The 27553-nt window shown below is 35.6% G+C and overlaps 1 long non-coding RNA gene across 2 annotated transcripts; it reads left to right on the top strand.

The window, feature by feature from the left end:
- Positions 1 to 987: 987 nt before the first annotated feature.
- Positions 988 to 24006, top strand: LOC138348597 (uncharacterized). Of its 2 annotated transcripts, none has more exons than XR_011221357.1 (3): positions 988 to 2884; positions 12794 to 12850; positions 23393 to 24006. It is a non-coding gene; the product is annotated as an uncharacterized lncRNA (long non-coding RNA). The 2 variants fall into 2 exon arrangements; XR_011221358.1 differs by lacking the exon at positions 988 to 2884 and adding an exon at positions 9183 to 11304.
- The last annotated feature ends 3547 nt before the right edge of the window (positions 24007 to 27553 follow it).

The raw sequence follows: 27553 nt of genomic DNA on the forward strand, positions 1-27553 counted from the left end.
ATAATGAGTTGAACCCAATAATATCCTCAAAATAGCCTGAATGGTAGCATGAGTAGCCAAACGATAATGGGAGTAACCAAGAATTTGATAGAGCCTTTATTTGGGACAACCATGTAAGCATGGAAACGACAGTTCAGAGGGCAATGGATCTTGTTTGTAACTAACACAAAAAATGATTTCAACTTTTATAATAAAAAGAACTAAGAATTTAGAAAAGTGAGGGCTGAAAAAAAAAGAAATTAATGACGGTGTGGGTGGGTGGTGATTTTTGCAAAGACGACAGAGGGTTAAAGAAGAAAAATAAGAAAATATGAGTGTGTGGCGGGTGATTTTGAAGAAGAAAGGATGTGGTGTGTGATTTGTTTTTGAAGAAGAGAAGAAAGTTTCGGGTTAGGAGTGGAAAGAGTGTTGGAGAAGAAGAGAAATTGGGGTGGGTTTGAGAGAGGATTAATGAAGAAATAAGTTCTTTTAATAAAAAAATTAAATAAAATGTAGAGTATTTACGCGCTTGGAAGTAAATGTATTCGTACATCCATACATTTTTTCAACTCAACAATATTTATCTCACATAGATTTGGTCAATGGTCAGAGGGGTTCAAAATATTATGTTTTAAGAAGTTCAAAGGTTCAATTGATAAAGTATAGAGTAAAAAGATTTAGAATACAAACTCATACAAATATAAGGTTCTATCTGACCATTTTGCCTTTATTAAATCTTCCCCCAAATCAATTAAATTGTAGCCCTTTTTATTCAATCTATTTAATTTGTAGCCTTTTCTACTAAATTTAATCTCATTTTAAACAAATTAACTCAATATAAAACTCTAGATCTCATCTTTAATCCCAACCGTCTGTTCCATTCTTTTAAATCTCAACCCACATCTCATTTTGATCCAACAGCTAAGATTCCGTCTTCTACCACTTTCCTATAAAAATATCCTAACACCCTAATCCAATTTTCATTTTTCTCCTCATGCGACAGGCGCCACTCCCGTATCTCTCAACTTCGTCTATCGTCGGCAAAGACCAACAACAGAACCCCTGCTCCACCCTCACTCGCGGGGACAACCACCCCACCAAGCGAGCCCCTGATCTCCTTCTTCACTTTCCTTATGGATCTTCTCCAACAACTAGTGAATAGCAGCCACTTCAGCACCTAAACCAGTCGCCCTTCTCCCCCGCTTTTTCTTTCCCTGCCTCTTTTCTCTTCCATGCTATCCTGCGAAGCGCCACACGTGCACCTCAATCCGCTTGCTTCTCTTATTCTCATTGGTTTCGACCGAAAATTCCGGCAAGACAACCTCCATGAAAATCCGTTTCAAGCCAATCATCATCCTTCCTCCTACGAGATCGACAACAATGACAATGACAACATCATTTCTCCGAAGCTCCGACCAGTCAGACCAGGCAAAGCCCTAATGTTTTTTAGGGCTATTAAAGTCGGATCTTCACAGATTTGTCCAGGTTCATTTTTTAGATTAAACATATTTATTAGATTGCCTTATATTTTATAGTATAGTAGTTATGATTGCATTCTTACACTAAATGAAATCTAATAATGATCATGAAATATCTGTGTAGCATGTTATGATTTTGAGTTCCTAAACTTGTGCATTTTCTACTTTGTGTGTTCCTATTTTTGTTTCAAAGCAATCTGCCCCTATTGTAAATGAGTATTACTAAGCCCTTGTTGAGTTGTGGTTTCTTGATTCAATTGTAGCAAGTCTTAATATGCGTATTTTATTTATTTGCATAATTAATTGATTAATCTTAGTATCTCCACGATTCATGCTTCTTTTCTTTTTTATTCCTTAATCGATTTATACACCTTAATATTTACATATCCTTGATAAACTTTGATATGATTCTTCTCCTTGATAGATTCTGTTTATTCTCCAGCTTTTCATCTTTTAGTTAGTGTAGACAACTTTGATTTTATTGTTCTTGGAAAACTTTTGCTAGTTATGGTAAGTAAATATACATATGTGACCTTTAAATATGGTAGTCTCTAAATCATGTTATTTTGGACTGAAGACTTTGACTGTATTAACATGGCTCCTTCAAAATTAGAAGATCATTCATGATTTTTTCCTTCGATTTATTTATTATGATAGATCCATCAATGGTTATCTCTAATTTTCAATTGACTATTTTACTTTTAAATCGCACTATTTGAATTCCTTGGTTTATGGTAAAATCCATGCTTTAATGCACGCTATTATTTTCTTCTTCTTTTTTTTTAAAAAAAAATTTAGACGTAGTATCATATTTGATAAACTGAATTTTTTAAACTCGTATGGTTATGATAATATCATTGATTAAATACCTACAATATGGGTCTAATTGAATAGAATAATTTTGTTTCCTTTTCTCTAGTTTTGTACTTATCTACATTTTACTATAAAAATAAGTCTCTTTATATTCTATCCACACGCTTAAACAAGCACAACACTCTCGTACACTCTCAAATGCAATAATATTCTTACATACTACCTTAAAAGTTTTTGTTGTTCTTGTGGCTGCACAAAGTATGAACTTCAGTTCTTTCATCAAGTTTGTGTGCTTATTTGAATGTTCCTTAACTAGTTTGTTATCTTTTCTAGAATTATAATCTATGGTATGTTCAAGGTAGTTACTTCATTATGTACTTTGTTATCTTGTCTTGCCCTATTGTCCTTGTAAATTTACTTTGTTTAATAGTACCTTTATTACATTAGTATTTTATTTTAAGGTACTAAGAACAAACATACTCTCACTCCTTTGGATATTCTTGCACGTACACTACTGTAACGATGTTCCTTGGAATTCAATCATGGCAAGTGGAGAAGTCAACACGAGAAACCGAACTAAATTTGAATTGTTGTCACCCCAAAAGGCGTATCAGGTATATTTTTTGAAATATGAAAACATAACTTCTTGTATGAAGCTCACATATTGCTTTACAAAAATATGACAACTCATTATTCCCTCTATTCTAATTTTAAATCATCCTTTAAAAATCTTAAAAATATGAAAAAATTTATTATTATGTAAACTTATCAACAGACTTCCATACAATCTTAATATAAAAAGAATATATCTATATTTTAGTTTCACGTGATTTTATAAATACACATTTTCCTTAGTACTCTTGAATAAGTTTTTAAAAAAGCATATTTTTGTCTTCTCTTAAGTCATTTAAGAGAGTTGATCACAAAAAATGAAATAGAGGGAGTAAGATCATATTGGCCCCATTTTAGCCTTGACATATTTTTTTCTCGCTCTCTGTCTAGCAACTTTATCTTTATATGTTGTTGATTGCAATTCACATGATATATTTTAATTATTTTTATTTGGAAGAAATCAGGTTAGTTGATATGTCCTTTCTTCGCCTTATGTTTATTTTACTTATATTTAGTTTTTCCTTTTATTTCATACTATCCAAATATTTTACACATTTTATTAGAAGCGATCAGGTCAATCTCTCAGTCTTATTTTATTAAAATGTCAAACATCTTATTTTTGTATTTGATACTCGACAACCTTGGTTTGGTCGATTGGATTTGTATTTTCTTGTAGCTTCATTAGCTCGGTATGTGCCATTTTTTATTAACTCACATACATTAATTTGCCTATTTTAAAATTAAAGTTTGCATGTCTAAATATCTTATTCAACAAGGCTTATATTAATTATATAATAACAGATTTATGCTTAATTTATTCACCCATACCAAATATACTTTTTATATTCTATATTTTATAGTGACCCTATTTTTCATGTTTAATCCTCATATATTTCTTAATATCCTATCGGAACCCACATTTATGGACCTCGAAGGGTTCTTACCACCTTTCTTTTAAGATATAATGAACCCTTACCCAATCTATGATTTTGCAAACCCTTTTAATTAATTTTATTGTAGTTCGGATATAATAGTGTCCTAACGTGCCTTTAATTCTTTAGGTGACGACTCTTATTCATTATTAATCCTAAAAGAGTTGTCATGTCCTTGCATAAACCAATTTTAAAAAATGGGGCACGAAAATAGCCACCAGTGTTAGTTTAGGTGAAGATAATGGTACTAAAGAGACATTTCCATTACACATAGAAAAAGGTTCTAGAAAAGAACAAAGATGTGATGTTTAAAGAGTTTCCAATGCACTTATCTCCTAGGTTCGAGGTAGATAATAATATCGAACTAGAGCCTAGAGAGAAACCACCCACACATTCTTTATATCACATAGATCAACAGAGATTTAGGAGTTGAGGAAGAAGTTGAAGGAGTTGCTCGAAGCCGGTCACATCCTCCATCTGAAGCACCCTATAGAGTGTCGATCCTGTTTAGAAAGAACAAATATAGGTTGTCATGTTTCTGAATAGATTGTCGCATTCTCAACAAAGTGAAATAAAGAAAAGATACCTCATCCCACTTTTTGCCGACTTGTTCAAGAAACTTGGACATTCCAAGTAGTTCAGCAAGGTTGACCTTCAACGAGGCTACCATCAAGTTCACATATGAGAAGGGAATGAGCCAAAGACGATGTATGTCACTAGATATGGAGATTTTGAGTGATTGGTGATGCCCTTCAGATTAGCCAACACATCTTCTACCTTTTGAAAACTAATGAACAATATATTTCATCCATACTTAGATCATTTTGTAATGGTATACCTAAATGAAATATTCATCCATAACAATATCTTAGAGGAAGATGTCGATAACTTGAAAAATGTTTTCCAAGTACTACGAGAGAACAACCATTACATCAAGCGCAAGAGATATTAGTTTTCCCAGCATGAAGTACAGTTCTAAGGGAACGTCATTAGCCAAGATCGGTTTTGGATGGATGAGTGCAAGGTATGAACCACTAGCTATTTCCATTCACGGAAGAAACTCATACCAAAGCATGTAAGGTGGTAAGATTTCTTAGTCGAATTTGATTATGAGTAAGTGTACAAGCCAGGCAAGGGCAAAATGTTACACCTAATACTGTGAGTAGAAATTCTGAGCTTATTTTCATAACCACAACCTTCTGTGATATTGAACACACTATTAAGGATGATATGCAACATGATTCATAAGAAAAATGACTTATAGATCTAGCTGCTTAAGGCAAATGAGAGACCTATGGATGGAATATGGACTATTAATCACCGTCAAACGAAGGAACTATGTGCCCATTTTTGGAACTATTAGGTGGCATATTATAATGGAGAACCACAACACATCGTGGGCGGGACACCTGGGTAGCATCGTTTAAGGGAAGTGATCGATTCAATCCACTATAGGTCGTGCATGTGAGAAGACATAGATTGTTATATACATACTTGTCTAGTGTACCAATAAAATAAGATAGAGCAACAACAATGTATAAAATTATTAGAACAACTACCCATAGTGGGGTGCCTCTAGGAGAGTATGACTATGGGCATTATAATCTGCTTACCAAAGTCTAACGTATATAGGACGATCATGGTTGTGGTGGAAAGGTTTTTGAATTATGTTAGCTTCATGCCCACCAAAGAAGGTTTCACTGCTAAAGAGTGTGCAAAATTATTCTTCAAGGTCGTGGTAAAATATTAGGTTTTCCCAACGAAATCATCCGCGAATGAGACCCAGATTTCACAGGAACTCTTGGAGAGAGTTGTTCGATATGCTTGGAACACATTTGAACTTCTCCACTAGTTTCATGCACAGATGGATGGACAGATAGAGTGGGTCAATCCTATATTTGAGCACTGCCTGAGGCACTTTTTGAGTTCACGTAAGAAATATTGGGAGATACTATTAGACATGGTCAAGTTCTCATATAACTTGCCATGGGCGAGCAACCACAAACTTCACAATCACTAACGACCGCATTTGAAGGCTTACCATATGGACATAAAAGGAGCTACTTGACACTGCTATGTCCTACTTGAACAAGGAAACAATAAAGATAAAGAAGATTTACAACTGCAAGCGTAGTCCCTCATATCATAAAATTGGGGGCATAGTTTTGGTAATGTTTAACCTAAGGAAGTTTAAGGAACTACGAGGTGTATACTAAAAATTTGGTACGAAAGTATGAGGGACTGTTTAGGATCGCTACCAAGATAGGAAAATCTCATGTAAGTTAGATTTACCACCTCATCTCAAAATCATACCATCGTTCATGCAGTGGGCTCAAACCATACATTGATGATAAGGATAACCCCAACCGAAGTTAGTCAAGTGATCATGCACCAATTTCCATCACTACCTTGCATTATCGTGAAATTTAGGCTTTTATTGACTACCAATATAGGCAGAAAAAAGGTAAAAAAACCACTACCATGTTCCTCATCCACTAGAAGGGACAATCACCGGAAGAATCCACATGGGAATGATATGAAGACTTGTGAAAATTTAAAGCCCGAATTTCAGAGTTCATGAAAAAATGCCTCTTGATCATCGCAATATAAGTTGGGGGAGACATGACTTACCATGTCATCACACCACTTAGGCACCAAGTCGATCAATGTTGTCCATGTGGATCACTTACATTGGAAGAACACAAGTCCTTAGTGGAATATTATAGAAATATATGGAGAATTACTTGGATGACCTTAGAATCCCATGTATTTTGCATCAAAGGTTTTTGGAATCTTTTAGTTGTGTAGAATATTCTAGAAAGATGACTTATTTGTAAATAAGTAGGGAATTGTATGGAAACTACTATTTATCTATTAGCCCCTATATGGATAGTATAAATAAAAGGGAATTCATTTGTAAAAACCATCAAACAAATCTTTCCAAGTCTTGAACTATAAAAGCTTACTTAAGGAATTCTCTTATGTCTTTTTTAAATCCAATATTCTCTTAGCGGTCTACTGTTAAAAGGACTTAGTTGAGCTTGCAAAATTAGGAATGATTTGTGAGCAAGTTGTCAAGTGCCACACGATATTCTTAATTGAAGTCTACGTCTATGACACTAGGCTATTTAAAATTTGCTAAGTTAAATTCATTCATTTTCTTGAGGGTTGATTTGGTTCTAAGAGAAATACTACAACCATATTATCCAGATAATGTGTTGGATATGCAAGTGTAGAGAAAAAAAGTGAGTTTCTTACTAAAATATGGTTGACTTCCCTCCAACAAGTTACAAGAAAATTTATTAACTTAACTCTATTTATCAACTCTAATAAAATATTGGTAAAAGTAACTATAGATGGTCATTCAAACTAATTGGAGATGTTGACCTTTTGTAGTGAAGGGGGAAGTGACTTGTTTTTAACTTAGTTATGCATCAATTAATATGAGACCACTTTTTTAATAGAAACACCTTAATATTAAATAATGTTTTTTATAAAATAAAATCTTTTAGACCATATTTTAAATCTATCAAATTTGATTATGTCTTATGCTAAAACCACATCAAGAGATATTTCTTTAAGCATTAGTCTACATAAGTACAAGGTAGACAATACAACTTGTCCTAATAACAAGGAGCATTGTTGCATATCCTTGGCACAGGACACTAAAATCATAATGCCCGCCTTCTTACATTTCTAAGCTTACTTAAGTTTGATTCCAAACTTCTTTTTTTTGGGTCATGTGTCTTAAAATTATTTTGATAGGTAAGAGCTTGTAAAACTTGATTGTGCTCATTTATACCATATTGGTTGTACAAAGAGTGGAAGAAGCTCGAGAATGCTTGTGCCACATACAAGTGGATAGTGTCATCTATTCTACTTTCACCTCGAGAATTCATGTATTCAATGTTCAATCGGCTTAAACTAATCAGTTTAGTTTGGGCTAAATGAACTACCTGGTGGTGTTATTCTTCATTTGTTGTTCAATAGAGCTTTTAATTATATTGAGCGAACCATTCCCAATTTATATAATTTGAGTTTAAGAATACTTGAACCCACCAAAGGATATTTGTGGATTAGTGAATTCTTGAACTTATGTTGAAATAACAGAAGGTGGTTCCTCATGTTCCATTAGGTCTTCCATAACTAGGCTATCAACTTCCTTGTCTTTCATGACTAGTTCCTCCGGATTTTCATCGGGTTCCATTACATAATTCAATTGGTCTTCCCATAGGGGATCATTAACAGAATGATGATCATAGACAACATCAAGCATGAATTCAATTTTTGGAATCTTTTCTACGTCCTGTAAAAACAAACTATTAATCAAAATGATGCTACAGGATGTAGAAAAGATTCCAGAATCCATCATCTTCGTTATCCTATTCTCAAAAGCATCAACAAATTGCAAATCCTTTCTAGTCCAATTAATTTGTCTTCTAGGCTTAGTTGAATATGTTCTTTGCCCGAGATTTTGTTATTCTCACCTCACTAGAATAACAAAATCCCCAACATGCATTTCACTAGGTGGTCCAGGTACTTACAACTCTAAGGTTATTCCATTAGGCATCATAACCCGAAAATAAAAAAAACTTTTCCTTCACTAGTACCAATTTCTTCATCTGAATCAACTTGGATTCTTAAAATCCTAGATGGCTTCTTTCTCCGTGTTATAGATGAAAAATATTCATGGTGCCTTTTACTCGACCTGCCACCACATAACAAAAAAATACTAGTATAATTAGATCAACCTTAAACAAGTGAAAATCGTCCATTTTTCAAATCTTCCTATACCAAAAAAAATCAACATGAACATACACATATGTAACGAAAATGGAAGGAATTAAACATCAATGAAGCAAAATGAACAAAATTTAAGCCGAAAAACGGGGAAAAAAAAGAGATTTTGACTGATGTTTGGACTTTAGTCTATATGGATGTTTACTACACCTATGCATGGAAAATGAGATCGATGTTTATGAATTATTTTATTATATATATGCATATATGTGTGAGAAATCTTTGTTTTATGAGACTTACATTATTATCTTCTATTGAAGTTAGTGCCAAATGGCAAATTGCAAAAAATAGATTTCGGAAGATAATAATGTTAGTCTCATAAATCAAAGATTTCTTTCAGATATATGTATGTATACAATAAAAAATTTCAAATACATCAATCTGAATTTCCATGAATACATGTAGTAAAAATCTATATCGATTCAACTCAAAACATCAGTCATAATCTCTTGTTTTCTTTTTTTTTTTGGCTTAAATTCCGTTCATTTTGCTTCATTGATGTTTAATTCCTTCCATTTTCGTTATATGTGTGTATGTTCGCATTGATTTGTTTTTCTTATAAGAAGAACTGAAAAATCAATGATTTCACTTATTTACGGTTGATCAAATTTTACTAGTATTTGTTTTTGTTATGTGGTGGCAGGTCGAGTAAAAGGCACCGTGAAGATTTTTTCGGTTGCAACGCGGAGAAAGAAGCCATCTATAATTTCAATCATCAAGTTCCAATGTCGAAGTTATCTTGTTCATCGATTTATCCTTCTTCAACTACAAATGGGCTGTGTCAATGTGGGGTCGTTATGGACATGAAGACCTCATGGACGCAATCCATCCCTGGTCGTAGGTTCCTTTGTTGCAAAATGACTTCAAAATATGAGAATTTCAGTTGTAAATAGCAGACATATTACTAAAATAAGACCAATTTATAGGGTTTTCTCGTCTGGAACCAATGCACTTCAGGTCAAAAGTGTTTTGGTGGGAAAATGAACGGGCTTTAGTTGTTTAGGTTTGGGAATTGATTATATGGCGTTGATGTGTAAATGGAGTGAAGTCTTATTCGTCACAATTTCCATGTGGGAAAGGTGGATCTTATGCACACAATCAACAAAAAATATTTGGGGAAGTTTTGTGCCACATAAGCCTACAATGTTTGAAAGGAACAAATTATGGGTGGTTCAAGAATTCAATAGGAAAATGACATAGTTGAGATACATGGGGGGAAACCCCAAAAAAATTTAGGGATCTGTTTATGTTTTTGTCCTATTATATATAAGCTTACTTGAGTCATAAACATTTCTTCATAAAAAATGAATAATTTCATAAAGCATATTCATAGCTTCAAGCTTCTTCATAAATTCATCTTTCATCTTTCAAAGCTTGTTCATAAATTCATGTTAATTAGGATTCATAGTCAAAATTAATATATTAATGCATTAGTTCACATGGAATGGTTTGAAATCATATAGTTAAGTCCAAAACATCAAAATAAGATCATAATAAAACACTTGAATCCATCCAAATAGAATCCATCAGGAATTGAGTGAAAATCTAATCAAATTTTGGAAAATTTAATTGGAGAATTTGAAGAAACATTGGGGACTCAATGGGTGAATGGAACTCATCGATGAACTCCCTACATACCTTGATTAAATCCCTAAGCAATGATGAATAATGTAGACATGAACTTGAAGAAATCTAGCTTCTTATTTGTAACACCTCGCTAAGGGTGGCGCGATGATGATGTACTGAGGTATCAAGGTAGTTTGTGTATAACAAGGGTGGATGAAATCCTAGAAAGGATCATGGATAAAGATCATAGATTTAGATATTCCATTCATCCGGGGTCTACAAAGATGCATCGTAACTTGAGAGAAGCTTATTAGTGGAGCAGTATAAAAGGTATCATAGAGTTTGTTGCTAAGTGTTCGAATTGCCAAAAAGTTAAGGTAGAGAATCAAAGGCCCGGTGGTATGACTGAGAATATAGAGATTCCTTTATGGAAGTGGTAGATTATAATAACTATGGACTTCATTACTGATTTGCCACGATCTCGCAGGCGACATTATTCAATTTGGGTGATTATTGATATAATGAAAAAATCAGCCCACTTTTTGTCGGTAAAGACTATCCATTCACTAGAGGATTATGCCAAGTTATACATTCAATAGGTAGAAAGACTTGATAGATTAGTGTTTCGATTATACTAGATAGAAGGACACAATTTACGCCACAATTTTGAAAATCTTTTCAAAAAGGCTCAGGTTTAAAGGTGAACCTAAGTACTGCTTTTCATCCCAGACACATGTCCAAGCAGCGCGCATTATTAAGACTTTAGAAGATATGTTGAGGGCTTGTGTGATTTATTTCAAAGGTGATTGGGATGATCACCTACCTCTCTTTGAGTTTGCTTATAACAACAATTACCATTTTTAGCATTCAAATGGCTCCTTATGAAGTTCTCTATGAGAGAAGATGTAGATATCAAACTGGATGGTTCGAGATTGGTGAAGCTGGGTTGATAGGACCAAACATAATTCATCAAGCTATGGAGAAACTGAAAGTCTTGAAAGATGTAGAATAACTTAAAGTTTTGTGGGGAAAAAAGTTTATTGAGGAAGCTACTTGGGATGCTGCCGAGGATATGAAGAAGAGATACCCACATCTCTTGGAATCTAGAAAAGTTCCAAATTAAGGTACTTATACTTTTCTTGGATTTTATTTTAAGTTGGCATATTGTATATACATTTTTTCTTTTTGGGTGTTTGAGCAAGATGTTAGATGTCACACTTTTAGTCTGCTTAGAGTGATCTCATTCGAGGTGAAAGAGCTAGAATTAGAAAGAACCATTTTTGGAAATACATTATTTACTTTCTGAGCGGTACACTAACATACTAGTATATGGTGAGTTGGTTTAAATGTAGGCGTCCAACCATTTAGTCGATTTCGGGAATGAAAAATCTGGAAATTTTTTTTAAGTTATGTTAAGTTTGAGTTTTTGGGTCAGCTTCAAACTACCATGAGTCCTAGATCATGATAATTTAGGTATGATACAACATACCTAGGAAAGATCTTCAAATTATATTTCCAAGGCCACTAAGTTTGCTTAATTTTGAGATTGTATGAAAGAGATATGCCCATTTAAAGTCGGACTATTTAGATAAGGAAAATCTAAACCGGATTTTGGAAGGGTATTATGGTCTTTTCCATACCCAATTAATCTATTTCAATTTTCAGTGAATCAATTAGGGTCAAAACTGAATTGGTTCTTTTTTCAAGCGTTAGGGCTTTAGAGAGAAGAGAAGAGGAAAGTCAAGATCCGTCATCTTCGTAAGTAATTGATTGTGGATTTCGTCAAGGATTTGATCCTACGTGGGTATGTGAGACTTTCATAATGTTGGCTTCATTAACCCACGTGCCAAACATGTTTGTTTCAGTGTGAATTCATCCTAAAAAGATTATAAATTTGATTATTTTTGATGGATCTTCTTGAATTTCTTTCATTCTTGAATTCGGTTTGTGATTGAGAAGTTCTTGAGAGTTTAACGTCGTCTTTTAGAGTTTATTTGAGTTAGATTCTTGTATTTATGCTTTGGGTACCTGAATCTAAAGAGATATTGAGAAATAGAATCAAAATTAATCGAACTAAGGTAAGAAAATTATAGGAAACATTCATCAATTTTCCGTGGGGCAATACTAGCACGAGGATGGATGCGGCATATGTCCCCCTTGTTCCAGGAGGGTTGGGGTGACCCTCCAGCTGAGTCATACTTTTTAGATGGTTCTTTAGTATTTTTAGCATACACTAGTGTGATCCACTTAGTTGAGGCGTTCTACATCCCGACAAATGATAAGGTAGTTTTGGCAGCGTGGGCGAGATGTTGTATCATCACATAGCTCATAGTGATGGTTTTCAGTTAGTGAAACTCCCACAATGGTATACTGCTTTATTTATACATGTATAATGAGTTGTTCTTACTTCTTAAAGGATTTCTATAAAAATGCATTTTTATTATTGTTTATTTCGGCATTAAATTGAGTATTCATGAGTTGAGCAAAGCTAAGGTAAGTGTTTCTTTCAGAATTCAGTTCAAGCTTATTTAATGTTTAATTTTCCCCTCGAATGTTCGTACATTCAATGTACTAACTTGATTTGGCCTACATTATTTTATGATGCAAATACAGGTAACCAGGATCAATACCATGGGCTGGTTGATCCAGTTGAGCACACAGAGTCAGTTGGTGAGCCTCCTTTCTCTCGGAAGACCCCTTTTATTTGCTTTATATTTAGTTCATTAGGATGTCGTGGATATTGTGCCGGCGTCCATCTAAGATGTTCAAGGCTTCATAGAAGTTAGTTTATTTGTTGTTATCCTGTTATTGGATTAAGTATAGACTTGAATTGCCATTTTTGCTATGTTAAATGTTTATTTCTAAAACATTCTCATTTTAGTTTGAGAAAGTTTAGTTTGAGAGAGTTGAGTTATCCTGCATTTGAATTCTCTTTTTGAAGCTTAAAGTGTTACACCCCAGATTTTTTTTGAATTGAGATTCAAACCATCCTATGTAGTGATTAGGATTTTAACGAGGAAAATTAAAATTTCTTGCGTGTTAGGGTCCCTAGATGTAGCACCTTGAGTTAAAATAAGAACTAAAAGAGATCTCATTCGAGTCATTACTAAGTTCCTTTAAGTTTTGGGTCAAATTCAAACGGCCATAACTTTTAGTACAGAATGACTTAGGTGGGTTACCAGGTACTCAATGAAAGGTCTTTGATCTTACCAACACCGTCAAATTTGCTAAGTTTGGAGTTTGAATGAGTGATGTGTGCTCTTTTGAAGTCAATGATTTCAGTTAAGGAAAGCTACCCGAAAATCGTAAGGGGTATTGCAATATTTTCCAAACCCAGTAAGATTTAATTTATTTTTTAATATTTTAGGGGTAATAATCTGATTAGGTTCAGTTTTATAATCCTTATATACTCCTAAGTTTTTAGTTTAGAGTTCAATAAGAGAAGAGAAGAGAAAAGAGGAGAAAAAAGGAAATGATCAAGGCGTTCGTCGAGATTCTTGAGAATTGTTGGAGATTTTTTCCATGGGTTTGATCCCTAAGAGGTATGTAAGATTCCATAGTGTTGGATTTTTTCACCCACATTCCAATCATGTTAATTTTATCGTTATATTCGTTTTAGAAAGATGAAGGTTTAATGTTCTTGAATTATGTTCTTGAAATTGGCTTTCGTTCTTGAGTTAAGATTAGATTGTTGAGTTCTTGAGGAAATCGAGTCAATTTTAGAGTTGTGTTTTATATATTCTTGATTCATGTATTGAATCAACTTTAGGCAAATTCGGGTTAGAAAACGAGGAAGAAAAAGTGAGACAAGGATTAGGTACTAGGTCCGCGACGCAGACATGTAGTTCACAGATTCCACAATTTCAGAAATTATTTTAACCAAACATTTTTATTCATCTCCGCGTCGCGGACTTTCTCCCCAGACAATGTTTTTCAACTATTTCTCATGTTTAACTATCTAAAAACACTCATAATATCCTGAGATCTTTCCTATCACAAATCACAACCTTGAATTCGTAAATCAAATTCAAGGTAGAGTTGAGAGTCAAATTGTGAGAGTTCTTTCAAACATTTTTGAGAAAGTCCCTTAAAGTCTTTTCAAGGAGTCTTCTACAACTAATAGTGACATTTTTCAACACTCGATCAAGTGAATATGAGAATGTATTCATGAGCCTAATTTTTCATGACGAGATCCTTCATATCATGAACCTTATATCTTGAATTCATAATTCACATTCAAGAGAGATTTAAGAGTGGAGTTTAAGAAAGCCTTTGAGTGTACTTGTGAATTCATTAAGATCTGCTATTGGTTTCAACAAAGTTTTGAGGAAGTAAGTAAGAGAATGATAAGAATCGTACATATGAGTTCCATGTAGTTATGTAGACCTTTAAATCGAGTCGTTCATACCCATAAATTCCGCATGGACCCCATAAATTGAATATCATTGAGAGGAGTATCTTAAAGTTCCAAGTCTTGAGTATAAAGTTCTTAATCACCTTTGAGATTATAATTCTAACCATGATACTATTACATGTTACCCATGAAGTCCTTGAGTTGAATTGTTCATCCACATAATCTTGCATGAACCCTATAAGTCGAATAGTCTTAAGATGAGAAGTATCTTTGAGTCCTTGAGTCAAGCAGTTCATGATCATAATTATGCATGAACCCTCTGAGTTGAGCATTCTTGAAATGAGTAGTATCATTGATGTTTTTGAGTTCCAAGTATTGAGTTCTATTTATGGTTATTGAAAATCTTTCATCGAGTTGTTCACGTCCATAATTCAGCATTAACCATATTTTAAGAAGTCCTTTCCAAATGTTTTAAATTTGTTTTAGAACTTAAGCTTTGAATTTAGTAAATAGTAAGAGTACATGTCATTTTCTTTAAAATGATATATGGGAATTTAGTATTTCAAAGAGTAAATGTTTTCACATTTAAGATGAGAGGAAACTGAGATTTCCAAAAGAGTTTTGAGCAGTTTGAGTACCATCTCTATTTAGAGAAAGATTTTAAGTAATAATCTCAATCCACAAAAAATTTTATATTTCTAAACATATGAGATGATTATTTTGGGAGTAATGTTGAGACCAAAATGGGGACGAGTTTGAGTTCACATGATTCATGTCTCCATAAACCATGTATCCATCATGGGTAGAAAGGATCATACATTTTAGATGATTCCTTAGTGATTGTTAGCATAGACTAGTGGATTCACTTAGTTACGACTAACTATATGAAGGCAAAGTATAGGATAGTTCTGGCAGCGCGCGTAAGACATTGTATCATCACTTAGGGACATTGTATTATAACGAGTTTTTTGAGTAGTAGTACATTTGAATACACTATTACAAGTAATTTGAGTTTGTAGACAATTTTAATGAATCTCAAAAACATGGATTTAACATTTTCATCTTCGTCCATTTTGAATAACTCATATTCATTTATAAGTGAACTGATCCATTTACTTTAGTGGTCCCTTCATAAGTCACATCTAGTTTGTCCCACATTTCTTTTGCACAATATAACAAATTTATAGCTCTTGCCTTATATTGAATTACCTCTTGTTGTTCTTTAGTGATATCAAATTATTCAGGATCAAATGTCTTTTTTAGTTTCATCTTTTTCAGTCAATCGTGGAATAGGCTTCAGGACCTTCTTGATTACTATCCATGCTTGATGATCATTTGAAGATACAAAGATTCTAAATATGTATTTCCATTGAGAGAAATGATGTCCATTAAATTATGGTGGTCGGTTTGAGGAATGTCCGTCTTGAAGTAACGCGCCAGGACCTTGATAGTGTGCAATTGGATCTTTGCTCACGTATGGCTAAATATTGAAGTAGTGAGACCTGCTTTGTTATTAATTGAAAGTCAAGAGAGAGAAGGGGTGAATCAAAATTCCCTTAATTCAACTTACTACTCTAGCCAGTCGACTCACATGCACGTTAGTAATACAGATAAACAGTAATAATAAAATTCCATTTAGCCGACTTCCTACTCTGGTCAGTCGATTCACCTGCACATTAGTAAAACAGATAAAAAGTAATAATAACTTGTTATAAGTAAATAATATAGAGGTCTTTTTATACTGTTTCGGATCACCAATGTGGTTCCTAGTCGAGTCCCCTTGGGTTCCAAGGGTTTCCTTAAAAGGTTGTTGAGAACTTGGGTGTTACATAATATTTACGATTAAAAGCCCGTCTGATATGCAAATAAGACCTTCTTCTTTGACACAACCTCTAACTGTATGACCTACACTTAGATCTTTCTTTCTCTTTTCTTTACAATTGTTCACTCAAGGGTGTACAGAGTTTTATGAAAATAAAAGAAGATTACAATATAAATTCATGTGAAGTAAGTGAAGTGCATACTTCACAACCATGGCTACGAGAGGTTTATATTGCTTTGAAGGACTTTCCTATTTTATGGAAACCGAAGGAGTTTGAATCAAGAATCTTTGATTAAGTCCTTGATTTTATTTTGATTGATTTGTTGATTCATGTCCATATCAGATATGTGCATGAGCAAATCAATTTTTTCCTTTGTATGATGATCTTCTTGTGGTCTTGATCTTTGGTTGATCTCGTCAACTTGTATGCATCCCTTGATTTTGATTTCTTCCTTTTAGTCTTGGATGTTAATTTATCTTGTTGTCTTGAAAGTATCCTTTGATTGATGCATGTTATCGCTTTCCTTTCTTAATTGATTTTTTATACAATCTTTATATATTCTGCAATCTCGAATATATTCGATTGATCTCTAGAATATCTGATTGATCAGATCTGCTTAATTGATTGTGGAATCTAATCGATTTTAGAGATCAAGACATATCTTGAATATATAAGATTGATTTATGGAATCTCTAATTAATGATGATTTTCTTGATTGATTCTGGAATCTCAGTGATTCTATAGATATACGACATATATTTCTTTCAATCGTAAATGCAATATTTGTTTTCCTTTAGTGTCTCGTACATCACATCATGACTTTCCATCTTGATGTAATGTGATTTGATTTCTTTCCGTTTTGATCTCTTTGCCTTGATTGATGAACATGTTTATGATATTCTTCCTTATTTTTGTGGACATGTTCAATGGATTTCTTTGTCTTTCTTGGATGCTGGCTTTCTTGTAAGTTGGAGTTTTGTTGTCTTCCATGGTTGTTGGATACTTGCCTTTATAGGTTGATTTACTCATTTCCTTGATTAATTGAGTTTTGTTGATTAACAGGAGTTCAATTGTTGTCATCCTTGATTGTGATAGTGTTACTATAATACTCATCCGATCCTGCAAGAAACACTAGTGTAACCTCTTGCAACTATGAAGAACTAGAAAAAAGTTTAAAATATGAAAATACTTGTATTTGGAAAGAATAAGAAAATCTGGAAACTTTTAAGTAAGTTAAAAGTGAGTTTTGCCCAATTTCAAACGATCGTAAATCCTATCCCAGGATAATTTAGGTGTAGTTCCAGAAATAGTTGGAAAGAACTTGGAATTTTCTTTCCAACGCCGCCAAGTTTGCTTGAGTCCGAGTTTGTATGAGTGAGTTATGCCTTTCGAAAATTGGGTTGTTGGATTAGTCCTATCCCAATTTAGGAAGGGCAAATTTGTCTTTTTCTTACAAAATTATTTTGTTTCATTTTTGGGTAATTAATTAGGTCTAATCTAATCTTATTCAATTTACGCTTTTAGAAAAAAAAACAAGTTATTGTTTTAAGAGAAGAGAAAAGAAGAGGACAAAGGAGAAGAACATTCAAAATTCATCAAGATCATCGCGTTTAGCTTGTTGCTTTCTTCGGGGATGCTATATAAAATGTATGTGAGATCACATAGTGTTGGTTTAGTTACACACCAACCATGTTTCAGTTCAGCGGATTTAAGTATTAGATTGTTAAGAAATTGAGAATCTGAAGAAAATTGTTGAAAGTTTCGTTGAAATTATGTGGGCTATTTAGTTGAAGTTTCTTGAGGTTTAACATGTTTTTGGGTGTGATTTCAGCTTGAATATATCATATATTAAGATTACTAATGATCCTAAGTGTCTTGGGAAAAAACCATAGAAGCTTAGAGGGTTTTGAGATTGTAAACAAAGGACAAAAGTCGGGGTTTACCTGGGAAAGAGGGCGGGGCGTCGCACCAGCAACCGCCCCCCAAGAAAATCTCTGTTTGTAGGGCTCTGGGGAATACCCATATTCTATAACTGAGATATTTGAAAACAATGAGTGTAATACAAAGGAAATATTAACTCAATACTAAGCTAAATCTAACCATGTCTAAAATAAGTCTCTAAACTAGACTAGAAATATTGGGACAAGCACCCAGCTAAATCTTGCAAAATTGAAACTAAATGACTAAAGACTGAAATTACACTCATGACTGTTGTCCTCGGAGAATGAGGACACACCACTGAATCTGCTGAACTGGAGATCGGAAATCGATCTATGCGTGATCTGAATGCTGAGAACCTGAACCTACATCACAAGAAGATGTAGCACACGTATGCGTCAGTACTTGAAAGGTACTGAGCATGTAGGATAGAGTAAAGCTTAAATAAAACATAACTGGACAAGCATAAAAGCAAGTATAATAATCTTACATGATAAACTCTATTCTGAGCTCACTGAATGCAATGACTAATTTATAATATGCTGAAGCTAAATACTGAATATATTGATAACTGGTCAATGCAGAGAGTCTGACTAATCTACGAGACCTATTAATAATCGATAATAAAACAACATGAGCTAAATGTGGAGTCCGATGTATACGCCCCATCGAGAGGACCAATACACCCTACCAGAGGTATAAAGGCATGATGACATGATTACTAAATTGATTGCCCATAGAGGGGACTTACAGACTACTTGACTAGTAGTTCTAGGACTATTGGGTACGTTGAACCCTAGTCCAACTCGGTATTATGCTACTCCCATGAATTATGTTATTAACTGAATATGACTGAGTTTTCAGTGAATACTGGATAGCTCAAACCTAATCATCCAAACTAAGAAGGTAATAATTAATCTTGTAATTATGCATTCATAACTGAGGCATGCATATATGAAGTAACTGAAATATCTGACATAGAATGTGTAATACAAGAACTAAAGAAATACATAGGTTTTGAAATTCATGCGATAATCTGAGTAATAACATGATAATCTGATTTGGAACATACATTTAATGAATTCATGAAGTTCATGAAACCCTAGGTTTAATCATGATAAGAGAATTAAGAATTTGACTGAAAACTAGGGACCCAATGGGTGAAAGGACCTCGTGATGAATTCCATAGAAAAATATTTATGTTTTGGGGCTGGAACTGCTGGAGCTTGTGGCGTTCTTGAACTAGGGTTCTTGAGCTTTTTCTCCTCTCTTGCTTCTAATTTTCTAAGTTTTGATTTAATGATTTGACTTGAATATGTTTTAATTATGTTTCTAGGCTTAAACTAATTAAAATCTGATGATTTAATGTCAAAACAACGTAACTTAGGGTGTAAACGGAGTGGAAAAGGTCCAAAAAATCCCTGCAAAGGTTGTTGTCGGACTAAAAAATGGCCAGGACTGGCGGTCCTTCGTCAGGGCCTGTTCGTCAAGCATTTACTAAAATGGACATAACATTTTAGTCGAAGGTTTGAGTATAGCACAATTGGTGGCTATGGAAAGATAATTCAATTATGTATCTGTGGGTAGGTAATGGGACACCTAATTTATTTTGTGCTAAGAGCTATGACCTTTTGAAGTTGACCCAACTGCATTTCCCCTAAACAGTCTGCAAATTTTTCCCCTACGGACCGTGCTGGTCATCCGTAGCTCTTGTCAGAGAGTGGGTGAAAGGGGTTCTCCATCGATGGTTGCGGACTACGGACCTTCGTCTGACCTACGGACCATAAATCCGTCCGTGGTTTAAGACTTAACCAATTTTTCTAGGCTGAAATATTTGGGAGTTTCTGATCCCATCGACGGTTGTGCAGAACGTACCGTGGTTCAGGCTACGTTTCGTCGATTCGGCCAGTGGTAGCACCTGCAGATTTTTCTGAAAAACTAATTTTTGGTCTGTTTTGGCTACGGGGTGTAACATTATCTCCCCCTTGGGAACATTTGTCCTCGAATGAAGACTAAACTAGCTAAACTAGAGAAACCTGTAAACAATACTACTAAGCACTGAGAATTGAATTTCTAACTGAATTGAGTTCAGAGTTCATGTAAATACGCTGAAAACGCAAGCACAAACTGAGGGAACATGATTTTAAGACTGAATTTATGCATGAATGACTGGAAAACTAAAGAGGAACTATTACCTCAAGATGGAGTGGAATCGGAACGAAAGAGGTGAGGATACTTGGCTTTCATGGCTGCTTCTGCTTCCCAAGTAGTTCCCTCTACGGAATGATTTCTCCACAAAACCTTGACTGAAGCGAATTCTTTGTTTCTCAATTTTGTGACCTAACAGTCAAGAATCTCAACTGGTACATCCTCATAAGAAAGACTATCTTTCACCGCCACACTCTCCAATGGCACTATAGAGGCTGGATCACCCACACACTTCTTCAAGAGTGAGATGTGGAAGACCGGATGTACTGCTGCTAATTCTGCTGGCAACTCTAACTCATATGCCACCTTGCCAACCCTTTTCAAGATCTTGTAAGGGCCTACATATCTAGGATTGTGCTTCCCTTTCTTTCCAAATCTCATCACCCGTTTTATAGGTGATACCTTCAGAAAAACAAAATAATCAACTTGGAACTCTAGATCCCTTCTCCTTACATCTGTATAAGATTTCTAACGACTTTGGGCTGTCTTAAGTCTATCTCTAATGAGTTGCACTTTCTCCATAGCATAAAGGACTGAATCTGGCCTTAACAAAGCATCAAACCAACCAACAGGAGATCTACATCTACGCCCATATAAAGCCTCATAAGGGGCCATCTGAATGTTGGAATGGTAGCTATTATTGTAGGAAAACTCAATAAGAGAAGGGTGATCATCCCGACTACCATTGAAATCGATCACACAAGCTCTTAACATATCCTCTAAGGTCTGAATGGTATGCTCTGCCTACCCATCCGTCTGTGGATGAAATGTTGTACTAAGGTTAACTTGAGTATCAAGACCTTTCTGAAATGACTTCAAAAAATGAGAGGTAAACTGAGGACCTCTATCTGAGATTATACACAAAAGAACCCCATGCAACCTCACAATCTCATTACTGTAAAGCCTTGCATAGTCTTCTGTCGAATATGTAGTCTTGACCGCCAAGAAGCGAGAAGACTTAGTCATCCTATCAACTATCACCCAAATGGACTCATGTTGCGAGTACGCGGTAATCATGTTATGAAGTCCATATTGATCACATCCCACTTCCAAGTAGGAATATCGATCTCTTGAGTCATACCCCCTGGTTTATGATGTTCTACCTTGACTTGCTGGAAATTGGGGCACTTACTCACAAAATCTGTTGTATCCCTCTTCATGTCATTCAACCAATAGACTTCCCACAGATCGCGGTATACTTTAGTGGAAGCTGGATGAATAGAATACTTAGAGTTATGGGCTTCTGCAAGAATTTGCTGTCTTAACTCGCCCACATCAGGAGCACACAATCTTCCCTGGTAGCGAAGTACACCATCTCCTCCTTGGGATAAAACCTTCACTCTGTGATTATGGACTGCACCCTTAAGTTAAAGTAAGATTGGATCACTCTCTTGCTTTTCCTTAACCTCCACTACCAAAGACGATTCTTCCCCATTCTGAACTGTTACACCATTGTCAGATATGCTCATAAGGTGAGCTCCCAAACGAGCAAGCCTGTGAACATCCTTCAGTAGCTCCTTCCTTTCGTCCTCAACATGGGCTACACTACCCATAGATAATCTACTAAGACCATATTCTACTACATTAGCCTTACCCGACTGGTAATGCACACTCATATCATAATCCTTAAGGAACTCTATCCATCTCCTCTGGCGAAGATTCAACTCTTTCTGGGTGAACACATACTGAAGGCTCTTATGGTTGGGAAACACATCTACGTGAAAACCATACAAGTAGTGTCTCCAGATCTTGAGTGCAAACACCACTACTACAAGCTCGAGGTCATGAGTTGGATAGTTCTTCTCATGAACGTTAAGTTGTCTAGAGGAATAAGCTATCACCTTACTTCGTTGCATCAACACACAACCTAGGCTAAATCTGGATGCATCATAATAGATCACATAGCCATTTGAACCCTCTGGTAGAGTCAAGACAGGAGCTGTAGTCAATCTTGTTTTCAACTCTGCAAAACTTTTCTCACAATCATCTGACAATTGAAAATTGACCATCTTCTGAGTCAACCTAGTCAATGGTAAGGCTATGCAGGAGAATACTTCCACGAACCTTCTATAATAACCCGCTAGACCTAAGAAACTTCTGATATTTGTAGCAAATGTAGGTCTGGGCCACTTTTTCACTGCTTCTATCTTTTGTGAATCTACTCAGATCCCTTCGCTAGAAACAATGTGACTAAGAAAAGCAACAGATTGCAACAAGAACTCACTTTTACTAAACTTAGGGAATAACTGGCGATCCTTGAGAGTCTGTAAAACAATTCTCAAACGACTTTCATGTTCTTCGTCAATCCTAGAGTAAATAAGGATATTATCAATAAAGATGATAACGAACAAGTCCAAGTACTGTTTGAAAACTCTGTTCATAAAATACATTAAAGCTGCAGGAGCATTAGTTAGTCCAAATGAAATAACTACAAATTCATAATGACTATACCAAGTTCTGAAGGCTGTTTTCGGAATGTCACTATCTCTGACTCTGAGTTGATGATAACCCGATATAAGGTCTATCTTTGAGAAATGGCTAGCACATTGATGTTGGTTAAACAAGTCATCAATCCTACGGATGGGATACTATTTTTTGATTGTGACCTTGTTCAACTATCTATAGTCAATGCACATTCTGAGAGAACCATCTCTCTTGCCTTAAGGTAATAAATAAATCGACTCATAGGCGCTAAGCTACTACCTTTCCATTATAAGATTGATTCTTCTGGAAACTAAAAATGAACAATCCTAGTTCTACATTCGACTCAGACATAATATGAGTAAATATACCGTGGTTTCACGGTATTATTAGTACTTTTTCCTTAAATTTAGTGTGTCCAAAAGCCTTTTTGTGCTAATTTTTGTATAAATTTCTCCTTATTTGCAGGAAATCTGTCCAAAGATGAATGCGGAGGTTTTTGAGCGAAGAAATGCATAAGATACCACTTACGGAGTTTCTGACGGTCCGTCATGCTCGTGACGGTTCGTCATGCTCGTGACGGTCCGTAGGTGGCATCGTAGTGCAACTGCTGAAGGAAGATGAGGAAGTCTGAACAAGTGTGGGGTTACGGAGTGCGTGACGGACCGTCGTAGCCATGAAGGCCCGTCCTGTTGGTTCGTCATGAAGTTTAGACAAGTAGTCTCAATACCCAAAATCCAAGAGTTTAAGTGTTTTGGAACGGAGACCCTCGACGGACTATTGTGCCTGTAACGATCCGTCATATCTGCCGTCGAGGGTAATGAAGAGAGCAGTAGAAGAAATTGCACAAGTATGGGATGATGGATTCCATGACGGTCCGTCGTGACCACGATGATCCGTCGCGAGGTCCGTCGCCGCATTTTGACAGATTTCTAGCAAATAGAGTCCTTATTTAATTAGGTTTTACTTTTAATATAAATAGTTCGAAAAACCTCATTTTTGAGGTTAGACCCTGGATTATTTTTAGACTATTTGTTAGACTCTTGATTTTTTTTTAGACCTTTTGTGAGACTCTTGAATATTTTGAGATACTTGTAATTGATTCTTCGTGATTTTAGTTGATTAATCAAGCAAACTTTCAGATTTTACTCTTTCTCATTGAAGTAAGTACATGAATTCTTATACCATATATTTGAATATTGTGATTATGACAATGGGTAACTTAACTCCATAACTAGGGTTGTGGGAACCATTGGCAAATAATGAGGTAAACCCTGACTAAAATAACAATTCTAGAATAGTGTCTTGCATGTATTGATAATTCTTTCGCTTAGAAGTCTTTTTAACGGATAGCCAACGTTAGAACTTGCCTCAATGCTACTTGCCGGACCAAGGAGGTAGATAATAGGAAAAGAATTATCAACATAGATTTAGTGTATACTATATAATAGGCTAGTATTGATTGGTACGAGGTAATAAATTAGTCAAATATCAAATACGATGCTTAATATGAGGTAAAGATAAGGGTTAGTAAAGCAACACACATAGCTGGACCAAGGTGCGGAGTGAAATTTTCTAGATGCCGGACCAAAGATTTAGAAATACATAACTTATCACTTTGCATGCAAGATACTATGAAAGAATTGTTATAGTTAGAATTATCAAGTTATGAACCTGTGGGGAACACGTAAACCCTAGTTACTTTGATTTATTGATTAAAATCCAACATTCGAAGCTGTGAGTTGTCTCCTTAATTTCGCTAGTTATTTTCATTTATTTAGAAATAGAAACCCCCCCTTTTATAATTTTTGCTTTCCAAAGAAGTAATTGCTGAACAATAGTAATAAAAGATTGAAGTTAAGTCTAAACTATTTTCCTCGTGGGAACGATCCCAACCTTATTAGTTGGGTTATTTACTTGACACGACCGCTTTACTTCTTATTTGCGAAGTACGTTTGAGCGTATCAAATTTTGGTGTCGCTGCCGGGGAAAGTAGTTTTTAGATTAACTTAAACTTATAGTTTAGTTGATATTTTCTTGATTTTACTTTGTTTTATTGGTTTTTGATTCATGCAGAACCATCCTCCTTGTATGCTAAATACACAAAGAGGAAGAGAACCCTTGTTTCCCTACGATCACGAATTAGAGCGTACACTACACAACATGAATCGAAACATGGGAACTAATGATAATGATCCAAACCAGAACATCCCAGCTCAGGTTGATGTTCATGGTCAGTTGTTATCCGATTATCCGGGCGAACACCAACTGAGGGTACAAAATCCCGCTCCACGGCCCCAAGAATACTACAGAGGCTATGACAACATAGCAGACTCCGATAGGCCACTTGTCTTGCCTCCTTTACCACCAGGCCACACTTTTGTGGTAACTAGTATCCTGATGCAAATGCTTACTGCCAAAGGTTTGTTTCCAGGGCTACCTTATGAGGATCCACATGCCCATGTAGTTGTGTAGGGAGGCTTGACTTGGACTTGGATGTAATGGGGCTTAGAGTGTTTCCTCTCTCACTAATGGGAGAGGCTGCTATATGGTTCATTGAGCTCCCTTACAACTCAATTTTTACTTGGAACCAACTAAGGGACTTTTTTTAGCACGCTACTACCTGGTCTCAAAGAAACTAAACCACAAAGACAGAGTGAACAACTTTGTGGCACTACTAGGAGAGTCAATTAGTAGTTCTTGGGATAGATTCACCTTGTTTTTTTAAAAGCGACCCAAATCACCCTATAGATGATGAGTCAATGAAGGAATACTTCTATCGGGGACAGGATGATAATAATAAAGCCGTGTTGGACACTATAGCAGGTGGATCTTATGGGGAGTGTCCTTATGCGGAGATTGCTGGAAAATTAAAGAAAATCTCCCGGAATAATAAAGCTTGGAGTACTAGGAAGTCAGATACTGGGAGAAACACCTTCGCAGTGCAGTCCACTCACAACCCAGCCACAGATGAGATTCGTGAAGAAATGGCTCAGATGAGAACTGAGCTTGGGTTGGTACTAAAACATATCACTGGGGTGCAGAAAAGATAAATGCAATTAACTATTGTCTAAACCACCACCACCTAATGATGAATGCTATTATGCGGAGGATTTCTATACAGTAAATGAGCACACGGGGGGTTTCCGACCGAGTTCCCAAGGTTCAAATCAGTATAATTGGCGCTAAGGTCAGATCTATGGTAACTATAACTGTGAGGGTCGTTATGTCCGAGGTGGAAACTACAACCGTGACAACAAATTCAACAGGCTAACTACGGTAACACAAATGATAGGAATGGTCCCTATGCCCCTCCTCAAAATCGTTAAAATTACTCCTAGGGATGGTGAAGATAGAATGGCGCGAGTTGAGAATATGTTGCACAAAATGCTGAGGAGGTTCGATGCTGGTGATGAGCACATTAAAGAGTTAAGGAGTGATTTAGCAGGAATTGGGAAAAAATTCGATACACATGCAATATCAATTAAGCAGATCGAGTTGCAAATGGACAAATTATTTGTGACTGTGAACACACGGCAAGCGGTCACTCTTCCTAGCAACACTGTCAAAAATCCGAAAAATGATGCACACTATATGACAATCACTACTCGGGGTGGTAAGCAAACCATTGACCCACCTATGCCGTCTAATGAGGAAAAGGTGAGAAAGGATGATGATAAGGTGGTAAAGGGTAGTGGTGAAGCAGAAGATAGCACTGGAAAAGATGCAGAAGTCTCTATGAAGGTAATTCTCATGCCTAGACCACCACCACCTTTCCCTCAGAGATTAGTGAAAAAAACCAAGGATGGTAAATATTGGTGTTTTATAACAACGCTGAAGCAGCTTTCTATCAATGTCCTTTCGGTTGAAGCCCTAGAACAAACGCCCGGTTATGCCAAATTTATGAAATATCTGGTTACAAAGAAAAGATCGATCACTTTCGAGGATGATGATATAATGCAGCATTGTAGTGCTATTGCTACAAGATCTCTCGTACAAAAGAAAGAAGATCTGGGTGCGTTCATTATTGATTTTACAGTCGAGTCATTACATTTTGTGAAAGCATTATGTGATCTGGGGGCAAGCATAAATCTCATGCCCCTCTCAATTTACAAGAAGTTGGGTTTGGGTGACCCAAAACCCACTGTGATGCGGCTACTGATGGTTGATCGAACAATTAGTATTAGCCTTGTTCTTCTTGATATGTTGATTCTTTAATAAAATATTGTCTGACCTAGATTGAAAATCCTCGAAATTTCCATTTTAAAACACTAGAAATAGGTGTTTTAGCATTGCTAGTTTACTAGGTATTTGGGTTAGACAAATGTAGATTAAAACACTACCAATTCTATTTGGGTCATAGGGGATGAATGGGGCATCCCCGGTTCTGTCACTGAGTTATAGAATGATACCCCGATGATGGACCGTTGTACCCATGACGGACCGTCATTGGGTCCGTTCCAACAGCCCTAACACCCCTTGTCCAATTTTCTCCAAGTGTCTTCAAACGGATAACTACGACGGACCGTCGTACCCACGACGGTCTGTCATGCACAACCACACTGGTTGTCAGAGACCCTTTTCCTAAGGTTCTCTTTCTATTTTTCTAAGTGTCCTTAAACGGAAAAC

Source organism: Solanum lycopersicum, chromosome 5 (genome assembly GCF_036512215.1).
Source record: "Solanum lycopersicum chromosome 5, SLM_r2.1".
NCBI lineage: Eukaryota > Viridiplantae > Streptophyta > Magnoliopsida > Solanales > Solanaceae > Solanum > Solanum lycopersicum.